At 42.4% G+C, this 13042-nt stretch overlaps 1 protein-coding gene across 1 annotated transcript in view; it reads right to left on the bottom strand.

The window, feature by feature from the left end:
• SEMA5B (semaphorin 5B) overlaps positions 1–13042 on the bottom strand; it is a 200455-nt gene that overhangs the window by 185373 nt on the left and 2040 nt on the right. The window contains exon 2 of the mRNA XM_086750938.1: positions 5160–5220. The gene's annotated coding sequence lies outside the window, so the exon portion shown is untranslated. The remainder of the gene's footprint in view (positions 1–5159; positions 5221–13042) is intronic.

Genomic DNA, 13042 nt, shown 5'->3' with positions numbered 1-13042 from the left:
CCCTTTGCAATTTAAGCAGAAGGCAAGGCTATGAGGGAATCGGGAGGGCTGAGGTAATGGAAAGAGAAGTCTTGTAGCTCCTCAGCATGTGCCCATGTCCTGTGTGTCATCCAGCCCTCTCACAGGCAGTTGATGGAAATTTAGGGGTAGAAGAAGCTGGCGGGGCCTCATGAAAATTCCCTCCAATTTACTTATTCAGAATGGAAGTAAAAGTAAAGTATTGCTAAAAGTGATTAAATGAGCAATAATGTTCAGAGACAGGCAGGCAGAGACCAGACCTCATTTCCACAGACCTCCATGCCGCTGCAGGACAGTGTGCCCCTGTGCCTACCCTCACCTCCAAGGCAAAGCTGGCGAAATGAGGGGCCTCAGAAGAGTTTCCAGGAGACATTTCCTCTCCCAGAGATGCAGCGGGGTAACAACCAGGTGCTACTGCCTTCATACAGTCTCTGCTGCACCAAGTGTTTCCGTGGTTGCATTAACACCTGGGTTTGAGAGATTGCTCATTAGCCCTTGCGTCCTGTGCCACTTTAAGCACCTTTTAAGAACACCTTTTAATAGCCTTTGTGCTCTGTTTTTCCTCAGGCCACAAGTTAAATGCACTGAACAACACCGGGCAAGTGAGACAGAAATAAACAGATGCACATGCACACGCCCACAGCCCCCCACATACGCACACACCGTCAGGGCCAAAGATCAATGTCTTCAGGAAAAAGCATGAGAGGATAAATTTACCACAGTGCTTTGTCATTCGTGGCAAAGGAAAGAAAAAAAAGGAACATTTAAAAGGGTGATGAAATGTTTCAAGAAAAAGCAATATATTTTTATGTACTTGTAAAATCCATTGGCAATGACTTTTCTGGTTAATTGGTTTCATCTTATTAAACTGAAAACCTATTTGTACAAACCAGACATATTCAAGCATAAGTCCAATTTCTTCATCAAAAGCCAATACACCATTTCAAAGAAGAAAATTAAGCAATACAAACCAGTTTCCATTAGTCTGAAAGCACAGCACTTGGAACAGGGAAGAGAAATGGAATGGAGTGCTTGACTTTTCTAAAACGCACTTCGGAAAAATCATGTTACTCATTTACCCCGAAACTGCAGCCCCCTTCTTCCCTGACCCTGTGAAAACAAATGAATATTTTGGCCCAATTATGCAGTGATTTATAGGTCAGCCTTCTGCTATCTTTCCCTGCACTTGTCACGTTCAACTTCTTCCCCCTTATTAGACCACTCTCCTCCTCATTAAATAGTCCCTCTGTCTCACTTGCCAAGGACCTGCCAATGGGCCCCTCATTTTACAGGAGAATAGACCCAGCTTTAGCAATGGGAACAGGCCTCTGATGTACCATGGACACAGCACAGTGAAGCATGGAAATTTGCCTGTGTTAATGATGCTACTTCACAATGATCAGCGAAACAAAAATCTTTAATAGCTAAATGACACGAGTGGAAGCAAAACTCAATGTCCTTTAAGAGATAAGCTAAAAGTGGCTGCAACGTTCCTTTTTTTTTTTCCTTGAATTCCTAATCTGCATGGAATCACTAAAAGGGGTGATGACAGAAAAAACAATCCAAGTATTTCAAAATGTTTTAGCGGCTTAAAAGCAAGGGATATTAGGGGAAAATAAAGAACATATATGTAACATTTTTGGATACACGATATACATGCATGATTCTCAACCCCTCAGTTATTCTGTACTGTAGGGGAGATTTTGTACAAAATACCACTGAAAAGTGGGACTAAAGCATAATTACTTATTTTCTCCTTTTTGGGTGAAAAGAGGAAGTCATTATTGTGGGAAGGACAGAGGGGCAGCCTGCACGTGCCATTGCTTACTTCTGAGGATGCTCCAATTCCACAAAGCAGTGAGATCTTGAGTGCTACATCAGCCCCGAGAAATGCTTTCAACCTCAGTTCTCATCAGAAGCTTTTCACTTCTTACAGCTGGGCTCCCTAGGCTGCCTGGCTGGGCAAAACACTGATTGCTTTGGCCAGTCAAAGTCTGGTTGCTCCAAAAAGTCAATCTTCAAATACAGCACATTAAGCCACTCAGTGGGAGAAATTCCGCTCTCATATTTGGGCAAACACGGTAGGCAAAACTATACTGGCTTTTATGACATTATTTGGTGTGCACCAGAAGGAACCCAAGGTCATAAGCAATCATATGGCATATGTTTGGTAATCCTTTGGCACTGCTGAGGATATGTTGGAGGATAGACTTAAACATAGGTTTATGAAAAAAGATGAAACAATATTTATAATATTGCTTACACAAGAAAAGGCTTCTATGATATTTTCCAAGGGCAGAGAGCATGATTTGTCAGCCAGTTGCAGTTTTGTATATTTCGTAGCCATCTGATTGGCACACTTCACACATTGCTTGTCCAAAGCCTTCTGGTACAGCTGTGCAAAACAGGAGCAGGACTTGAATTCAAGAGGGCTGCAGGAAGGCAGAATTGCTGAGAAATTAGGACCAAGCCATTTAAATGCAACACTCGTCCAGGCATTCTTCAGTTTGTGATGTTCAACACTTCACAAACCCTGAGGTAAGTCTCTATAGCAATTAAGTGATATCTTTTGCTGTACAGTGCTTGGGGTAGGTTTTTTTTAAGATTATTCACCGTGGAGTTCTCACTTGATTGTCTTATAGAATCATAGAATAGTTTGAGCTGGAAGGGACCTTTAAAGTCCACCTAGTCCAACCCGCCTGCAAGGAGCAGGGACATCTCCAACCAGATCAGGTTGTTCAGAGTCCCATCCAGCCTGGCCTTGAATGTTTCCAGGGATGGGGCATCCACCACCTCTCTGGGCAACCTGGGCAACATTATGAACTTACGTGCTTACCACGTTTGTCAACCCAGGTTGAAAATAAGCACCTGAAGACTCTCTAATTACCTGTTTATGCAATCTGGAGTAGCACTCAAGGGGAGTACTAAAATCTTTGAGACAAATGCCACACATTGCATATTAAAAATTCCCGCAGATGTTGTATTCTTAAGCCTTACTTTACTAATGTGCCTGCTTCAATTAAAAAACATGCTCTAAAAATCCCCAAAGATGCATGTTTCAATGGCTGGCTCAACATTTGATATGCAGAAAATGTGGCTATGGCGCTAACAATGGGGCTTTGGGAGGGACATAAGCAAATCAGCATTCTGATGTGCCTTAAAGACAAAATGATTTACTGTAATTTTAAATATTAACATTTTCTGAATGAATAATTTTAATACCTTTCATCTTGAGTTCTGTGGACCTTGCCAAGTTCAGACCATAATACTTATCAGAAGTTTATCAGCCAAACCATGGGTGACGCTTCAGAGGCCTGATATTTGAGACCTGTCCAGGCAATCTCCCTCTGAAGTCAAGGAGCCAAGAAAAGATTCCCAGCTGTGACCCAGTGCAAGTGGTTCTCTAGTGGGGCATTCAATCTGCCTCCCAGGCCTTGCTCAAAGCTGCTTGGCAGTGTAGAAAAGGCATGTTGCCTTCCAGAGCCTGAAAGCAAAATAAACCTTTATCCTTGGGACAAAATTCATTTCTGCAACAGAACTGGCAGAGATGGTTTTCTGGACACTGCGCTTCTCAAATTGGCCACAGCATGAAAACAAGAGAGCTCCCACAGCTAGTAATGAATAGCCATCCCCTCATCCTGCCAAGCCAGCACAGTACCACTCCATCTTTTGGGGCAGCAGAAGCAGTGGAGGCAAACGCAGAGGCAGAGGATAGAGCAGGTACACGCGCCACAGCCACCTTCTACTGAGGCCGGGGAGATCCCTGTGCTGCCAAGCCTTGAGCCGTTCAGTGAGCACATCAAAAGTGGCCTGATGCCGTGGCTACTCCCTTCTCTGCTCTTGTCTAAAGCAACAGCAACGCAACAAAGGCATGTGAATAGAAAGGTTGAAGAATCTCACATAGCACAGTTTCATCTCTTGGTATCCCTCTTGATATCAAACCACTACTGTGAACACTACTGCTCACATACACGGTTGCTAACACCATTCAGTGCTGTGGAGTTGATACACGGTACTTGTCATACCAACATAAGTAACATCCATGATTTTCCCTCTAGTTTTGGCAAGATGAGTGCATAGGCGCAATCATTAAATTAATTAGTTCTAAAATAGTGGTATCTCTTTTGCTTGCTACTTGCAGGCAGATATAGCCACCAGGGTGTGCAGCTGTTAAGTGCGAACCACAGTTCCTATCATCCCTTTTTGTTCTTCACCTTCCTTTCACAGTGCATTTTCCTTGAGCTCTTCCTCTTTTGATCTCCTTGAGAAAAATGGCTCTTTTATTGATTAAATTACAAATTCCAATGGCGGGAGATTGAGTTATATGATAACACCTGACAAAAGTCATCAACTACAATTGAAATAAAAGGAAAAATTAGCATTCTCTTTATGACAAAAGGTTTGGATGTTGAGTAGCTGACTGAATTAAATGGAGATTGAGCAGATCTAAGAGAATTGATTAGGAAAAACAAGGCAGAATTCAGAAAAGAGCTACCAAAATTAACAGCTCACTAATTCACATTAGAAAAAGATGGAAAAAGTTGAGGAAGAGAAGGAAATTGTATCTTTTTCAAGCATTCACAACCAGGAATTGCACAAAAGCTTGCCTCTGTGATAAGACACCTCAGATATCCAACTCTGACACCAAGTTACCAAAGGCCAACAAATACACGACAGGGCAGCAGCCCCTCGGGTTCATTCATTCAGCTTCTAGTAAGCCTTTTTAATTAGTGGTGTCACAAACAAACTAAGGTTCTTGGCCTTTGTTCTGTGCCTGGGAACCAACTGCATGCCAGCTTTTGGTAATGTATCGTTGCATTTTATTCACTGCTCATCTATGCTAATAAGCTAATTTTTATTTTTGTCTGCTTGTGGCATTTCCTGTGATACTGACAGATGTCTTTGGCTTTCCTCCTGCAGATTAAGCAACCATTACTAAAGTTCTTAAACGAGACAAGAACCAGATAAAGTAAAGTGTCTAAAATGGCACGATCTACTTTAGAACTGTGTCATCTTCCAGTCACTTCCTTGCAAGCTCATTGCAAGGTAGAGTCTAGTAAAGATGAGTTCCAGCAAAGCTCTGGAAAGAGTGTAAACACAGCCATTAAAGAAGGGTTCCAAACATTAAATTATTTACTTACAGCCTCTGCATTACTGAAGTGTCATATTCAAAGTCACACTCCAGGGAAAATCCTTAGTAACCTGTGGAAACATCAGAAAAAGGGTCCTCAGTAGGTATTTATAACTACATCTTCTATCCAACAGGGAAGATAATTTAATGTCAAATTTTGCTGTTATTTTGGAAACAAAATGTAAAGAACATTACTTAAGTTTAACCATGAAACAGTGTAAAATGTTTCCCTAATGCTCTTCTGAAGATTGCTTCAAAACTTGCTTCAGCTGCAATCCTTTTTCTTCATATTTTCTACAAAATTCCTAGCCTACAGATTTGCCAGCAATAAATGTTTGTAGAAACAATAAATACTTTAACACACATAATCTAACTTAGAAATTGTGCAGCCCATCCTGAACTTTTCACAACCTTGAATGCTTCATCCTCACAGACGAGACAAGGAATCGCTCTTGTCCCAGTTTCCAAGTGGGAGATTTACACCAGTGAGAAATGTAGGCTGTGAACACACATCTTACTCCTCATTGCAGCATTCTGCTTAGGGACTGTCCCCACCACCCATCACCCTGCCTCATCATTCACCCCTGTCAGAGTTCATCGCACCCTCCACTCAATCAGCAGAACTACTCAAAAATGCAGTCAGATATGGGTTAGTAAAGACTTATTTAAACTGTTCAAGCCAATCCAGGAGCTGCAGCCAGATGAAGACGTGTGAATGTAGCCTACACCATTTGCCCCAGGTCTCACAGCAAGCCTGGCAGGCCAGACAGCTAGCTCATATTCCCCTCTTCGAAACACCAAGGTTACCGATCCCAAAGCAAAGCACAGAATAAAGAAATCTGCTCAAGAAATCAAAATCTCAAAGGTTATTTTATTTTCACCCTTCTGTCTTGTCCAAAACCCCCAACTCCATCACAACCTCATGAAAGCAAAGAGGCAAAAATTTATAACAAATTATAACAAATTCTAGCTTATTTGCTAACAATTTATCCTCTCGTTTTATATTATGGCAGCACCCCAAAGCCTACCCTATGCCTGAACCCTTTGTGCTAAGCACTTTGCAGACACTGGCTGTGGTAGCCTCCGCTCCCTGGAGCTTACCGGTAAGAGATCAAGGAGCTAAATGTGTAGGCAGGGAAAAGACAGAGACAGCAAAAATCAGAGGACACTTCTGCACAATGGCTTGTGAGCACAAATCCCACTCACCCAGTAAGAAATGATTCACTGCGAAGAGATTCTAACCCTGCTATCTATTATACTCGACAGACAATCTCACTGAAATAGTTTATCTGGTTATTTACATGGCTTCCATTAGAGCAATGTCTGAGCATTCAGAGACGGGTTTTTTCTCACTGCAATCCTGAGAAGCAGCACGTGCTGTTAACTCTACATCACAGACACGGAATGGAGATAGTAAAAAGACAAACTGGTTTTTTCCAGGGAAACTAAAATCTGATCTGCCAAAACCTTAAATTATGCCTAAGGGCTCCTATGGGTTAAGGATCAGGCCATCAGACTTTTGCCATACGCAGATCTCTCACCACACTGGTAGTTTTTTCTTGAACAATGTCTTCTAAATAGTGGGAAAAGGAAAAGGAAAAGGAAAAGGAAAAGGAAAAGGAAAAGGAAAAGGAAAAGGAAAAGGAAAAGGAAAAGGAAAAGGAAAAGGAAAAGGAAAAGGAAAAGGAAAAGGAAAAGGAAAAGGAAAAGGAAAAGGGAAGGGGAATGGGAAGGGGAATGGGAAGGGGAAGGGAAAAGGAAAGGGAAAGGGAAAAGGAGAAAAGGAAAAAAGGAGAAAAGGAAAAAAGGAAAGGGAAAAGGGAAAAAGGGAAAGGGGAAAGAGAGAGAGAAAAAGGAAAATAAAAATAAATAAAGAAAAAGTCATAATAAATATAGCAACATCTGAAAAAAAGCAAACTGCAGCAACAGAAGAACCAGTCACCCAGTTCACTAAGAGGACCGAAGCAATTGTTTTCTACAAGAAGCCTCATTCATCACATTTCCATATTCCAGAAAAAGCTCTCTCAGTCCCTTCCTTCAGCATTTTAAGACTAACATGCATTCGCACTCTCACATTTCCTTCCTTTTCCTATCAGTCTCCCCTTGTGAAAGAAATCATAGGAAAGGGATGAAGATGTGAAAATTTCTGCAGCTGTTCTGCTAGGACCGAATCCTGAAGATGGGAAACCCAAGGGAACCCAAGGGTCACAGAGCACCTGACAAAAGGGCTTGGTCTTCATTGCCAGTTGACTCTTGCTTTTTAAAATTATAACAGTGGAAATGCTTTTTGGTGGTATTGCAGGAGGCAGTTCAGAGCCCAGCATACCAGGCTGTAAGAAAATAAGATGCATCTGTGAGCTCAAACCTCCAGGACTGTTAGTCTTTTCTAAAAAGTAAGCCACTGGTCAGCACAAACCCTCAGGTTTGATCACCAGAATTTTTGGTCCGCAAAGTGCCTAACTCTTTAAACATAATAGCTCCTTTCTGGCCAGAGAATAGAGGATTCCCTAAACTCACCTGCAAGAAACTGAGCCTTCTTCTGAAATTACTTTTCAAATGTTTGAATTCCCTCTCAGGTTACAGCATGAAATCTTTCCTATCTCTCCATTAAAGCAGCAGACAGACAGATGGGATAGTCAGTCTTTCAGGACTCTGGAAGTTCATTTCACATTAACAGGAACAGAATGCTCAGAGCATCTGTTGAGGTTAACAGAACCAGACCTGTAGAGTGTGCTCAGTCAAAGCCAGGAAAATCCCAACCAGGTAGTCCCTCTGTACTGCTGTCATCAATTAAAAAGAAGCAGGATACTATAAGTAGCATAGTGTAATGGTCAAACTTCCCCCTCCACACACCTCTCCAAATCCATGCTCTCTTAGCCAAATACAGGGAATTCCAAAATTAAAAGAATAAACTGCCCATCCTGAGGCAAGGAGCCTGTGGGACTAGTGCAACAGCCAGCTCACATCCTTTGCGGAGCAGCAGAAAGCAGGCACCTCCTCTCTCCCCAACGCTACGGCTGCACCTCTGGGGCTGCCAGCTCAGCTCTGGCGAGTGGAATCTGCTGGCAGGGGCATGACAGCCACCGTGTCACTGACTGCTCCCCAGCCCTAAGCAAGCCATGTTGCCTTCCTCTGACCACGCACAAGAAGAATATAAAAACGCTCACATCCGTTTGTGAAAAATCTTTCAGCACTCTGACTGCCGTAGTAGAGGTGGAGCTGTACCAGAATCACCACAGGATCTGAATGTCTTCTCTTCACTAATGGCTTTTATCCTCTCTTCATCCCCAGTCTAAGGCGGGGAGGTGTTATTGCCCTTTTGCAAGCTATTAAAAAAAAACAGCACAGCAAATGGATTAAACATCTCACCCAAGGTCCCTCAGGACACGCACATCTGCACTGCGAACTGATCCCAAAATGCCACAAATGCAGTTTACTGCCCTTCCCTCCAGCCCAGCCTAATTCTCAGAATTTCATGTTGATTCAAAGCTCTATTTAAAGCCCACAGCTATGGGTGTGTGCAAGGAATTAAGGCTGAGCCAAAAAGTTTTAATTTAGCAGCTCTGGTTGGGATCCTTCTTGGTAATAGTGAAACACAGAGCTGTGGGGTTTTAACCTGAAACAGAAAAAAGGTGGCATGTGTCATTTGGGTTATGATGTAAACCCCCAAGAAGATATAGTAGCAATGCCAATGTTTTCTCCTTCCAAATTAACCTGTCTCCTAAACAGGCCAGTGGTGGCCACCTGGCCTCGCACGGCTTTCCCAAGCCTGCTGCTTGCTTACTGAGCAAGGGCTGCTATGAACCAGGAAAAAAAAAGACACAGAAGAACAGTTACTATTATCTCTCGCTGTGTCCCAGTTAAAGGAAGGGCCAGGCACAGTTACACTCTGAGATGAAGGGCAGCTAGGATGGCTGACAAGGTTCAGAAACACACAGCCATGATTTGGTACTCAAACCATGCTAAGCTCTTTAGGTAAGCTTTATTATTACAGATGGTATTGCTTGCCCTAGATCTGATGACAAAAATGGGGTTGCTCTTCGTAATCCTTCAGAGGCTGCTTATAAATCAGAGAACACTTCACCTCTGGACACATGGCACTGATAGATAATAATGTAAATGGACTGATGTTTTAACCTTAACAGGCATTTGCTTGGGTTATTATAGACAAAAATGAGGTCAGGAACTGTGGTCAGGAGCCTTAAGTAAGAAGAGCCTCCGTCCGGGGTCATCGGGACCACCCTGCCCTTTACCCTGCCGTGCACACAGCTGACACGGAGCAGCAAACCAAGGGCGGGAGTTGCAAAGGTGACAGTGAGCTGTCCTGTTCCTACCCCTACGCAGCTGCACCTCACAGGCACCAGTCACCTCCGCCTCCTGGACCCCATCAAAGTCATTTTGCCTATGAAGAAACAGCAACAGCAGTAACATGATTGCTGTGAAAAACATTTCGAAGACATCAACCCGTCAACACATACAGGAAATAAAATCTGTGTCTATATGAGCTCTTCCACTTTTCTCAGGCATCTGGGGGATGTCCTTTAGAAAACATGAGATAAGAGCAGACTTGTTGTTCAGACTGCATATCTGTACGGTTCCTTAGATACCAGCAAAAGCCCAGAGGCAGGTCTTGGCATCTCATCCCCTTCTTATAAACTCTTTCAGAAAGTTAGAGCTGACTTTGACACGAACATGATGAGAAATGGGGAGCTATCTGTGCCATTCTGGGGAGCATGCCAAACCCGGTATTAACACTCCCCACCCTGTTAAAAACAAAACAAAGCAAAAAAACCAACAAAAAACAACCCTCCTGTTTGCTACTGATTAGACAGCCGAATTAAAACTGATGAAGTGATTGGACAAGATCCAAAGCTGTTTATCTGCACATAAATCACAGACATGCTTTACTCAGCCAGTATGGATTTACTGAGCGAGGGGAGAGACCTCTTATTCAGAATGCTGATTATTACAGCAATTAAAATATCAATGAAGCAAACATTTAGGGTAAAAAGCTGTTAGGGGCTCTTGGAGAAATCATTGCATTAAATATGAATTAAAACAAATTTCTAACAAAAAAAAATAAAAGGAAGTTTTAACAGAGAGCGGGTTTGTTTCTTCTCGTTAAGTACATGATGTTAGAAAAATCAAATTTTTAAAGGAGGAAAGAAAGACACAAATTAACTAGCTGGACATGCCAAAGGAGATTGAAAAGGAAGGCTGATACATATTTTATGATTGCAAGGGAACAAAAAAAAAATTAAGAGAGATGTACTGTCAAACCAGACACAGTGTTAATAGCTCAAGTATATGGCAATAAGAGCTGCTATTCCCACAGCTATTAATGTAAACTGAAAATTGGGAGCAGGCTGCAGCAAAGGAAAATAAATCACACTTTTTTTTTTCCATTTGAAAATATGTGTAAAATAAATCCCTACCCCCAGAATTCACTCTGCATCCCAACCCCCCACAGCAAGACAAGGACTGTCATTTCAGCAAGCTACAACTTCCAGGCAAGTAAGACAAGCGACAATTTCTTACTATTAATCATGGCTAATTTATTTATGCAATTTTTCTACTTATCAGAATCATTGGCCTGGAGATTATCTCCCCCTTCCCCTTTGAGTCCTGAGAAACTATTCAACATGGGAAGTGGCTAAGGGGGGCAAAGAGGGGAGAGTATCATGTAGCCAAGTTACGCATCCCAGCTGGAATTTGGGATGATGTCTTGCAGTTCTGACTCCTTCAGCCAAGTTTTATACAGGAAGCACAAATGCGCCAAGGGCGCAGTGAAAGACATTGGAGCCAATAAATAGCACTTGATTCCATTAACACACTCGTGCTGTGGATCCCATCACGAAACCCTTGGTCACCTTGCAATGCGTTTGCTCATGAGGTAGCCAATGATTTGCACAAGGGAAAGGTTCAGAGCCAAGAGGATCCTCTGATGAAGCCTTATAGACGCAGAGCGCGTACGTATGTGGGATGTGTGAGTGCAGAGCCCTTCCAGAAGAGGCAAATGCTGCTCGTACATAGGGCTTATACTGAAATACTGGCCATGGAAGCTCATGATGTCACCAGTGAGGCAAAGGGCAAACTGCTGTAACATCACCAGCCTTGGGAACACAACCCACTCATGGCACAGAGGCTCCTCTCCAAGCCTGGGATGGGTACAGAGGCACCAGAGAGGTGCAGGCATCCCCACCGGTTCGTGCAGTTTTAGCCCATATACAACAATCTGTTCCAGTTGTGCCACAGAACAGAAACTTGTCACCAAGCAGCTGTCAGAAGGGGATCTTTCTAAGACCTGGTTCTGTCTTCAGTGTTGTATTATTTACCTTTTTTTTTTCCCCAGTTACCCACAGCACACACACAGTGCTGATCCTCTCCTGCTCAGGACGCCTCATGCACCAACTCCCTGCTGGCCTCACTCAAACAAGAAGGTGGCTTCATATTTAATTAAATCCCCTTAGATGACCAGGAAAAAGTTTCTAAAATCCATAGATTAAAATTTTGTAATGCATGCATTACAAGTCTGATAGTTAGTTTAAAAAGCTATTAGTAGGAAGAATAATTTCAGCCAGCATAGAAATACCTCCATTTTTGTGCTGGAGTAAGAGATAACTTTTGAGGAAAGTAGTTGACAAATTACTTGACAAATCTGTCAACTGCTTTGGAGCCATCAAGATGAAATGCTTTATATAAATGTTGTATGATCTTGTAATGTATATATATAAAACACTTTTACTGGACTGTTGATAAAACCCTGAGCTACAAAGGAACTCTTTCCCCTAGTTGAGAAAAGGCAAGCTGCTAGACAAATCAGTTCAATCTCTGCCTTTCAAACAATATAAAGCAGTGTAACTTTCAGGAGCAACACCTCATCTGTTTTTTTTTTCCAGACTGCCTATCAGGAATCAAGCAGTAAGTAAACATTTGAAAAGTGTTCCTCTGAGAGCAAAGGTTTAGATTTGAGTCACAGGATCCATTGAAAAGAAAAATTGCTTCTGTGCATTGGGACAGCGCCTTCCCTTCTGAAAACTTTATAAAAAGAATAAATGGAGATAATCTTTTTACAAGGTATAGCCCATATGGAAATTCATTATTGCATCCCTTTAAAAAAAGTCAAGATAGTTCAGAAAGTGAGAATGGGGTCACTATTAAAAAAAGAAAAGGTACACAGAAGATTTCCTAGCAACTATAACCAGTAAAAGTATGACTGAAAAGCTTTATCATGGTGTAAAGTGAAGCTCCTTTTGACGAGAACATGAGATAAACAAAAGTGGGAAAGATATAATAAAGCCCTAAATCACTAAGAGTATTTAATGCAGAAGTGGGGGTATACATACCCAGAGATTGTTGATTAAATATTTTAAGGATCCATTCTTCTCCTGGTACAAAACTGGGGTAGCTTCAGTGCTGCTGCTCCCTGAAGACTGCATTACTGCTTGTTAGCCCCGCTCAATCACTGCGGTGGAGGCACATCTGAAAAGGATCATTGTTCCTGCTTCACAAAAGCAAAACTGAACCTTTAGAGAAGGTGAGTGACTTGCAAAGGGTTTTACGACAAGCCAGGGGCACAGCTGGAGGAAGGCAGGAACCTCAGCTTATGGGCTGGTGCCTCCCAAATGCTAGTCCCCACTGCTTGTGATGTTTCTCCTGAGAACGCCATGGAGTTAGGCACTATTTTCATTCCTGCCTGTTCCACATACAGCCATGACTATCAATTTACGGCTGTCACCAAAAGCATGTATATATATACATGGAAGGTCACAGATGCAGGGCCTGGGACACTGCTTGAAGACAACATTTGAGACTAGATTCTACTTTCAACAGGTGTGCATCTAAATAAACTCCTCCCTTCAGTGGATTTATACTGGAGATGAAAATTGGCCT

Source organism: Chlamydotis macqueenii, chromosome 6, assembly GCF_036417535.1.
Source record: "Chlamydotis macqueenii isolate bChlMac1 chromosome 6, bChlMac1.mat, whole genome shotgun sequence".
Classification (NCBI taxonomy): Eukaryota; Metazoa; Chordata; class Aves; order Otidiformes; family Otididae; genus Chlamydotis; species Chlamydotis macqueenii.
This window is presented reverse-complemented; position numbering and strand designations above follow the sequence as displayed.